Source organism: Etheostoma spectabile, unplaced genomic scaffold (genome assembly GCF_008692095.1).
Source record: "Etheostoma spectabile isolate EspeVRDwgs_2016 unplaced genomic scaffold, UIUC_Espe_1.0 scaffold00003208, whole genome shotgun sequence".
Classification (NCBI taxonomy): Eukaryota; Metazoa; Chordata; class Actinopteri; order Perciformes; family Percidae; genus Etheostoma; species Etheostoma spectabile.
In genome coordinates this window covers 1-9,798 of record NW_022603008.1, presented here as the reverse complement: position 1 = coordinate 9,798, position 9,798 = coordinate 1, and the positions used below count along the sequence as shown (strand labels likewise).

The 9,798-nt window shown below is 43.3% G+C and overlaps 1 pseudogene; it reads left to right on the top strand.

Moving 5' to 3' along the window:
• Positions 1 to 2,363: 2,363 nt before the first annotated feature.
• Positions 2,364 to 9,211, top strand: LOC116676469 (delta(24)-sterol reductase-like; annotated as a pseudogene).
• Positions 9,212 to 9,798: the final 587 nt, after the last annotated feature.

Genomic DNA, 9,798 nt, shown 5'->3' with positions numbered 1-9,798 from the left:
AAGGACTACTAGAACTGTTGGGTCTTTGTAAATAGTGTGGTCTAGACCTACTCTATCTGTAAAGTGTATTGAGATACTCTTGTGAACTGGAACTATAAATGAAATTGAATTGATGACCAATCTACAGATTTATTAGAAGTAATAATTAGTATCTAGATATACCAACAAGACACTGTTGAATGTGTGAGGTGGCCTTGAAGACTAAAAGCTGGGGCCCACATAGCTGCCATTGAGGATACTGAGTTAGACTCAAGACGCAGTTAAGTTGCGCAAACAGGGACTTCAGACTTGACTCGGACTTGCTGTGGGCCTACACAAAGTAGGTTTACAGCTGAGGCTTATGAGAAATCCTTAGTTTGGCAGGTATTTGTTCATAAAAAATAGTATGGACAAATCTAAATGTTGACTTGATGATGGTGCTAGTTAAGAAGTCAGTAGATCACCAAAGTAATCACAAATCTCTCTGAGTGGAACGTGACTGAACCAAACTTCATGTCATCCAATAGTTGTTGGGATATTTCAGTATGGACAAAGGATGGACAGACAAATATTGCCATCCAGAGAACCATGCTGCTAGTATGGCTACAATAAAATAAAGGACAGGTAATGGAACAGTCAACTAAACATAAAATAAATTATAAAAAAGTCCAAACAACCGTTTTTTAGGGCCTTAGTATTTTTAAATCTGACTACAGCCCTGTTATTAAAGGTCCCATGGCATGAAAATGTTTTTTTAGCATTAAAAATGTGTTCCCCAGCCTGCCTATGGTCCCCAGTGGCTAAAAATGGGGATAGGTGTAAACCGAGCCCTGGGTATCCTGCTCTGCCTTTGAGAAAATTAAATCTGGAATCTTCCCCTAATGAGGTCATAAGGGACAAGGTTACCTCCCCTGTCTCTGCTTAGCCCACCCATGAGAAATCATTGCTATCAAACAAGCAAAGTGGCAGTTGGTCAAGGCCAAAGAGACTTCAGATACAGTATTAGGAGACCACTAAGGTCTATATAAAAGAGACTTCAGATACAGTATTAGGGGACCACTAAGGTCTATATAAAAGAGACTTCAGATACAGTATTAGGGACCACTAAGGTCTATATAAAAGAGACTTCAGAGACAGTATTAGGGGACCACTAAGGCCTACATAAAAGAGACTTCAGATACAGTATTGGGGGACCACTAAGGTCTATATCAGGGGTCTCAAACTCAACTTACTTGGGGGCCGCTGAAAGTAGAGTCTGGGTTTGGCTGGGCCGCATCAAGTATTCCAAAAAAACAACAACTATTTCCTCCAAACATTTGGCTTTAAGCCCCTAGATCTGATATGGTTGGTGAATTTCACAACAACAGACATCACATTGTCAAACCTCAGGCATTTGCCGCAAAGAGTACTTAGCTAGCTTGACAACCGTTACGCCGCTGTCAGGAGACTAAACGGTAGCCCATAAGTGACAAGCGCAATGACAAAAGTTGCAGAACGCGCGGGCCGCACTAACACTTAACTTGATGTCAAGTAGGGGGCACAAAATATCATCCCGCGGGCCGCAATGGCCCCCGGGCCGCGAGTTTGAGACCCATGGTCTTATAAAAGAGACTTCAGATACAGTATAGGGACCACTAGGTCTATATAAAAGAGACTTCAGATACAGTATTAGGGGACACTAAGGCTACATAAAAGAGACTTCAGATACAGTATTAGGGGACCACTAAGGTCTATATAAAAGAGACTTCAGAACAGTATTAGGGACCACTAAGGTTATATAAAAGAGACTTCAGATACAGTATTAGGGACCACTAAGGTCTATATAAAAGAAAACTAAGTATACAGTAAGAGGAGCACATACGTATACAGGGAACTATATAAAGTAGACTAAAAGAGACTTCAGGACAGTATTAGGGGGCCATCAAGGTCTCTATAAAAGCATCTAAAGAGCACCATGTCATGGGGCCTTTAATATATTATTTTTTTAAAAAGACCTGATTTATTTGATCCTCGAAGTGATCATAGGAATTGGGAATAATGATAGGAAAAATAAGTTACGTATCTGCCTGTATTCATGCACTGAATAGCATAGGCATAAGTTTAGTGTTACTAAAGGACTGTTGCTTAAAAACAGCTGGGAGCAGGCTGCATGGTGTGACAGCCTCTCTGCTTTATGATTGGTAACAGGTCAGAAAGGGTACTGCTTGCAGTCACTTGTGTGGCCAATGAGCGTGAAGGGGTGCTGCTCGGTCCCGCCCAGTTGGCAGTCGTAACCAATGGGTGTGGAGTAGGAGAAGGGCCGACCGGCACCTAGCAACACTCACCTATCGCAGTGAAGGGGTGATCGGGTTTGGGTTGGCGTAGTCGATGCGGAGTTTCCCCACATGTATGTCCCAGCGGTCGGTGGGAGAGTGGAAAAAGAGTGTGGGGAGACTTTAGACTGGAAAACGTTTCCATTTGGGTCTAAACTGACCAGAAACGATGGACTCGCTGTGTATTTAGCCGGCTTGGTCGTATTGTTCCTGTTGTGGATCAAAGTCAAAGGTCTAGATTACGTGATCGTTCACCCAGCGGTGGATATTTGTGTGTTTGTTTCTGCTTCCGCTCTCCGTTATATTTGATGTGTATTATTATGTGCGTGCGTGGCTCATATTCAAGATGTGCTCTGCGCCCAAACTGCACGACCAGCGCGTGCGAGACATCCAGCGACAGGTGAGCCATCATCATCATCATCATCATCATCATCATCATCATCATCATCATGTGTGGTGTGTGTGTGTGTGTGTGTGTCCTATACCAGTGTTGACATTTGATCATACAGTGTCTGTTGTTCATAAAAGCTGTGTATAATTGGTACAGTTCAGCTTATGATAATGTATCCTTATTAGTCCCACAAGGGGAAATTACAATTTACACTCTGTTGTTACTACACACATTACACACAGGCCTGAATCACACACACATGTACCTATACTAATGGAGAGATGTCAGAGGGGGGGGGGGGCTGCCCATGGAAAGGCGCCTTGAGCAGTTGGGGGTTCGGTGCCTTGCTCAAGAGCGTTAATCATGTCATTATGACTTGATGAATAAAGTGAAGAGTCACCTATGTTACATTTGTTTTGCAAGGAATCGTGGTAGTAGTGAAAAACTCATAGCAGTGCATGGGATGTAAAAGTAAAAGAAGAGGCTTACACTTAATTATTAAAAGATACATTTTCTGTAGAGCCCCATAGCTGTCTCAAGGCTGTCTTTGAAAACAACTGTAACATTGTTACGGCTCTCATAATTTCAAAATCTGATGGTTGTCCTGTTAAAATGTATTCTTGATGTGTATTTTTCAATAATAGTGCTGATTTCCTTGGATTTGGGTTATTCGGGCCTGCAAGTTAATGTTCGGTGTATCACAAATGTGTTAATTAACCAGTCAACATGGTTCAATCACAACGACATAATGCAAGTCCATTCCTATTCTGGAAATGAAGTCTCATGCATGTGTGTAGTGTTGTTTTCTGTCAGTATTTCTTCCACTGGAAGTATGTGAAGGCATATCGCTGTTTGACATTATCAAAAAGAACATTTTAAAGTACCAAAGATTTCACGTGCTGTGGTACAGATACAATTTATGAGAGGATTTATTTGGGAATTTAGGCAAGCTGTGAACAGTCTGACTATGCTGAACATGCTGACTATGAGAGAGGGGGAGCACCATGGGGGTCAGAGCAGACCGACACCTAATACCTTGATTACCTGAAATAATTTGGTCAGGTGAGAGGAATCTAACACAAAGTACAGATGAATGAAACTGGCCACAGGCCTGTGAGAGTTTTAGCCAATCATGTGGACTCTAAGGGACAAATAAAGTAAAGACACATGCAGGCGTGTAGGAATGATGAGTTGCAAAGATCACAAAATACACTCTTTTTTTTTTAAAGATTATTTTTTGGGCATTTAATAACCGGACAGCTGAGGATATGAAAGGGGAGAGAGAGGGGGAGTGACATGCAGCAAAGGGCCGCAGGCCGGATTCGAATCCGGGCCGGCGGCGTCGAGGAGTAAGCCTCTATACATGGGCACCCGCTCTAACCACTGAGCTATCAGGGTGCCCCACAAAATACACTTTGAGGAGTTCAAATGAGCTGCCAAGGCCTTTGACCTCAAAGAATGTCCTTATTGGTGAATTAGTAAATTAAGGTAAATAGTCAGGTATACTGTGTAATAGTCATCCGTTCTTCTCGGTGTCATGTGTTCTGATTCCAGGTGCGTGAGTGGAGGAAGGCCGGCAGTAAGACCCACATGTGTACGGGGCGTCCCGGCTGGCTCACCGTGTCTCTCAGAGTGGGGAAATACAAGAAAACCACAAAAACATCATGATCAACATGATGGACATTCTGGAGGTGGACACAAAGAGACAGGTAGGAGGATTCAACGGACGCTTTGCGTTCAGGGCTCACTAACACGCTAAACTAAGATGGTGACCACGGTAAATATTATACCTACCAAACATTCTGCACGTTAGCATGCTTACATTAGCATTTAGCTCAAGCGACACTATGCCTAAGCATGGCACGGAGCAACTCGCATGGCTGTAGACTCTCAGGGGCCATCCCCACGGAAACGCTTTTTGGTGAGAAACGCCCATGTTTTGCATCGTTTTTGCCGATCGTCCAAAAAGAATCCTGTAAACGCACCGACTGAAGACACACTTTCAAAAAATTCAAAAACGGCGGCCTTGCGTCTTTGTTTGGACTTGGAGCCACATACTTTCATATCGATGACTTCATCGCTAGAGCCCAACCGATATATTGACGGGCCGATATTAGACATTTCCCGATATATCGGTATTGGCATTTATATGGATGATTAAAAAATACATATTATTATCGTATTATTTTAGTGAGAACTCATAAATAACTACAAATAACTAATGTTAGTAACTAATGCCTGTTCATGTATTGTAATGCGTTTCTTGATTATTTTTTTTTTTAAATGTTATATCGGCCAGCATATCGGATTTAAAAATCCTTTATCAGTCTGTTGCTAGTCATCGCCACATCCCTCAACCTCTATGCTTCAACCTCTTACCCGCTACGACGTCTCATAACAACAATGGCGGTCTACATGCTTGTGTTACGCGCAAGCTCCGCCACTTCTTCTCTCCGTTTTTTAGTGATTTCTGTGGCAGAAACAGCGCTCCCTATAGGCCTGGAATATGGAATAGCGTGTTGGTTACCTTAAACTAAGCCTTCTCTGGATGATCCTTAGAATAGATGAAATACAGTTAAAAAACCTCCATGCTTAAATATTCCACCTATCGTCCGTTTTTTGGTGAATTTCTGTGACAGAAACAGCGCTCCTTTAGGCCTGGAATATGGAATAGCGTGTTGAGTCATTCACAAATGGATCTGTTCGGACGCACATATTCTTTAAACAATGCCAGGGAAGACGGGGGGGGGGGGGGGGGGGGTTGCTACGTGTGGACGTGGCCTTGGCCCTGGTTACAGTTGTGTTCGTCATTACTTTGCTTATGATAACTTTGTACTCACTAAAGTTACTGCTTAAATTTAAGCCTAACCAGCCTTAATCCACTTCATTTAAAGGTAAATTGGCTTAATCATTTTCCAGTTTACTTTCTTTTTCTTCAAAATAAATTTGACTGACATGTTTGTCTAAAACCTGTGTTTGATCCTCTGACTGCCTCTGTTTTTGACCACATTGGAAACTTTAAACAGGGGCGCTGTATTGTTTACTTTAACTGTTACTAATTAAAATGTACCTGGCTGGATTCTGTATTGTCAGCCCGATGGCGGATCTTTACTCAGAGTAATCTTTGTTTTTTTAAGGTGGGTGAGAGAGAACCGCTGGCCAACATGGGTCAGGTGACCGCTCTCCCACCTCTATGGCTGGACGCTGCCTGTGCTGCCGAGCTCGATGACCTCACTGTGGGTATGTAATTTGTATTACTCTGGATTATTTTCTGGGGAGTGATCATAGAGTGGCATCATCTGTGACTCTTGGGTTTCTAGAAATAGACGCAATGATGATTTCCACAGCTCATTGTTCAATGAGGCAGATCCTGCATCTCCTCAATCGATCACTGTATCCTGTTAGGAGCACCAGCGACTTCTCTAATGCAGTTAGAGGATTGATGGTGTAGCTGGAAAGATGAAACTGGGAGGAAATGGCTGCCGTGTTGGAAGCACCCCAGGATCGGGTTTCATAATGGATTTCCTGATGCCATAAACTGTGCATCAACAATCTAATGTTTTCTCACAAGGCCACGTCTACATTAATTTATCCTCATGCACCCGCAAGCACAGACTCACTCTTTGCTTGTGTGTTTGTACGCTGTTGGGTGTTACCTGTGAGGATATTGAATTACTCAGGGCAAATCTTGTATTCTTCTCTCTCTCTCTCTCTCTCTCCTTCTCAGGTGGTTTGGTGATGGGTACAGGTATGAGTCATCCTCTCACATTTACGGGCTGTTTCAGCACATCTGTGTCGCATTTGAACTGGTCCTAGCTGATGGCAGCTTAGTACGCTGCACTGAGGTAAGTATTGCGGATGTGTGCCGTAGGGTGGGCGATATGGAGAAAATCAGATATTGCGATATTCTTGACCAAATACCTCGATGTCAATATTGCGGCGATATTGTAGTGTTGACAACTGATGCTTTGACAAAATACTTTCAGACCATAATTACACCAGTTTACTATAATGCAGCCTTTAAAACCAGGAAAAGACAACGCTTATGACATATCATGATATTACGATATCCAAAATCAAAGACAATATCTAGTCTCATATGACGATATTGATATAATATCAATATATTACCCAGCCCTAGTTTAACCAGTGATCTCTCATGCACGAGATGGGAAGTCTTATGACAACTCGTGAACTCTGAGCTTTCAGAAAATTTCCACTTACGCGGTTGTGAAAAACAAGGGGGGGGGGGGCGTTCATATGGATTAGTGTCAGTAACACGAGCCCACTTGAAGGCTCGATAAGCACTCTCCTCTATCACATTAACACACTCGTAGCTGGGCTGGACCTTATGTTTAAGCCAGACCCTCCCCAGAGGTTATTATCTGCTTTGCACCCTCTCCTTGACTTAGGAAAAATTGCAAATCTGTCCACCCTAATTTTCAATCCTTTTACAATGCTAATACCAAAATCAGTATAAACATTTTTTCATGGTTGAAGGAAAAAAACAACACAAGGGTTACGACCAAGACCGATCTCAATTACTACAACTGATATACATTTTATGTTTTCAAACAGTCCCTTACCAAAAGAGAGCCAGACTAAGTTGGATGGCGTTTTTTGCCCCAAGTCTCCTTCAGGCAGCGCGGCAATGGTCATGTTTAGGGTTAAGGTTAGCTGCCTGGAAGGCGACCTTGGAGGCAAAAAACACCATCGAGCAAGTTGAACTTGTCAAGTAAAGCCAAAGAGAGCGGTCTCCTTGTGGAGAAGATGAAATGGCCGAAGCGCTGAGGCTTGCTAATGTTTAGTTCCCAAAGCCAATATGCGAGGCAAGTAGCCTCACATTAAAAGCCAGAAGGCCAAGACCACATTGATCACCGCAAAAGTGGCCATAGAATTGTACATGTTCAAATAGACAATTCATCTGTCTGTCACCTAGGAAGAGAACCCGGACCTGTTCCATGCCGTCCCCTGGTCCTGTGGAACTCTGGGGTTCTGGTCGCAGCAGAGATTAAAATAATCCCGCTAAACCCTGGGTGAAGCTGCGCTATGAGCCGGTCAGAGGGCTGGAGAACATCTGCAAACGGTTCACTGAAGCATCGGAGGACAGGCAGAACTCGTTTGTAGAGGGGCTCCAGTACAGTCGGGACGCCGCCGTCATCATGACGGGAACGATGACTGACCACGCTGAGCCTGATAAGGTCAAATGTTTAGGAGTGCGTAATTGACTCGTTTTCACAGGTTATGTCACATTGAACCTCCTCCCTTTTCCTCTCTGACATCAGATCAACAGAATCGGCCTGCACTTTAAACCCTGGTTCTTTAAACACGTGGAGGGCTACCTGAAAGGCGACTACGCAGGAGTTGAATACATCCCTCTAAGACAGTACTATCATAGACACACACGCAGCATCTTCTGGGAGCTTCAGGTACTGACAGAATCACACAGAGGCTGTTTCCACGACCTTTAGGATTACATTAGGAAGTACTGTACTGCCCATATCTGCCAGATACTTGCTTGTCATCTTATTCTTGCTCACTTCTCTTTATTACACTCTAATGCTTTTTCTATGTGTTCACACGCACACATGCATGCACGCACGGCCTCGTGCATGCACGCACACACACACAACATTAGCCATTAGTCATTAGTGAGAAGGGCTTGGCATCCTTTGTTTTCTGAAACAGTAAATGGCTGATGAATTATGCATAGTCGTGGTTTGACAGATACCAACAGGAGCTGGCTCTGGGCGTTTGGGTGCTCTCTGTTTTTAAAAGGTTTTTGTAGACCGTGCAAAAGAAGTCAGGCAGCAGAAAGAGAGTTGACCATCACTTTGATTACATCATCAATTTGTGATAGACGTCATTCATGTGTTAAACATGGAGATGTGAGTGTGTTGGAAAGTTGTGGCTGCCTCTGCTGGAATATAAGAGCAGTACAACTGGATTGGATCCACATCTCATCTTTATTTACTTGGAACGATATTATGGCAAATGACATGCTCATGTAGAAATTCAACATTGTATAATAAAAAAAACACAAGATTATTTACTGTCCTTTTTTCATGTCTTCTGGTGTCTGACAGACCAAGTCCCAAGAAACAGAGAAAGACTGCAGATCCTCACAATGAGTGACTGAAATCAGCAAATGTTTGGCTTAATAAATTACTTGATTATTAAAATAACTAATTAATTGTTTCAGCACTAGTAAGAACACAATGCATCACTGAAAGCCGTTTTGCCATAGTCGTTTAACCCGTTTGTGTACGTCTTTGTGTATATTTGTGTCCTTTCTACAGGATATTATTCCTTTCGGGAACAACCCAATATTTCGTTGGCTCTTTGGATGGATGGGTCCTCAAAGATCTCACGTTGAAGCTCCACCCAGGAGAGACCATCAGGCGGCTTTAGACAGCACCACGTAGTCCAGGACATGCTGGTACCCATGAAGAATCTGCAGGATGCCATCACGCGCTTCCACCAGGACATCGACGTAAGGCTCAGATGTGAATGAAGCCTCTGTGAATGAATACCTGCTGTTTGTAGAAAATACTCCTGTTTGAACACCTGCATGTGTTGTGTAATTTCAGGTTTACCCCTGTGGCTGTGTCCATTCCTGCTGCCGCCAGGCAGAGGGATGGTCCACCCCAAAGGTCAAGAGGAGGAGTTGTATGTGGATATCGGGGCTTATGGAGAGCCCAAAGTCAAACACTTGAAGCTAAAGCATCAACGCGTCAGCTGGAGAAGTTTGTTAGAGATGTGCATGGGTAAGTCTCAATAATACGTGAAATGTAGCATTGGTAACTAAGGTGAAATCTTGTAATGATAATGTCACTCCCATGACTAGTGCTGAATTGATTAATAACTGGAACATAGAAAATATTGTGACTTTTACATTCACGCTGCATCTTGCATATATGTGCCATCTGCCTCTTGGCAGGTCCAGATGCTGTATGCAGATGTGTACATGAACCGAGAGGAGTTTTGGGACATGTTTGACGGACAGCTGTATCACAGACTGAGAGACGAACTAGGCTGCAAGGAAGCCTTCCCGGAGGTTTACGACAAAATCTGTAAATCAGCCCGACACTGAACCCCATCACTGGTACCTGACCC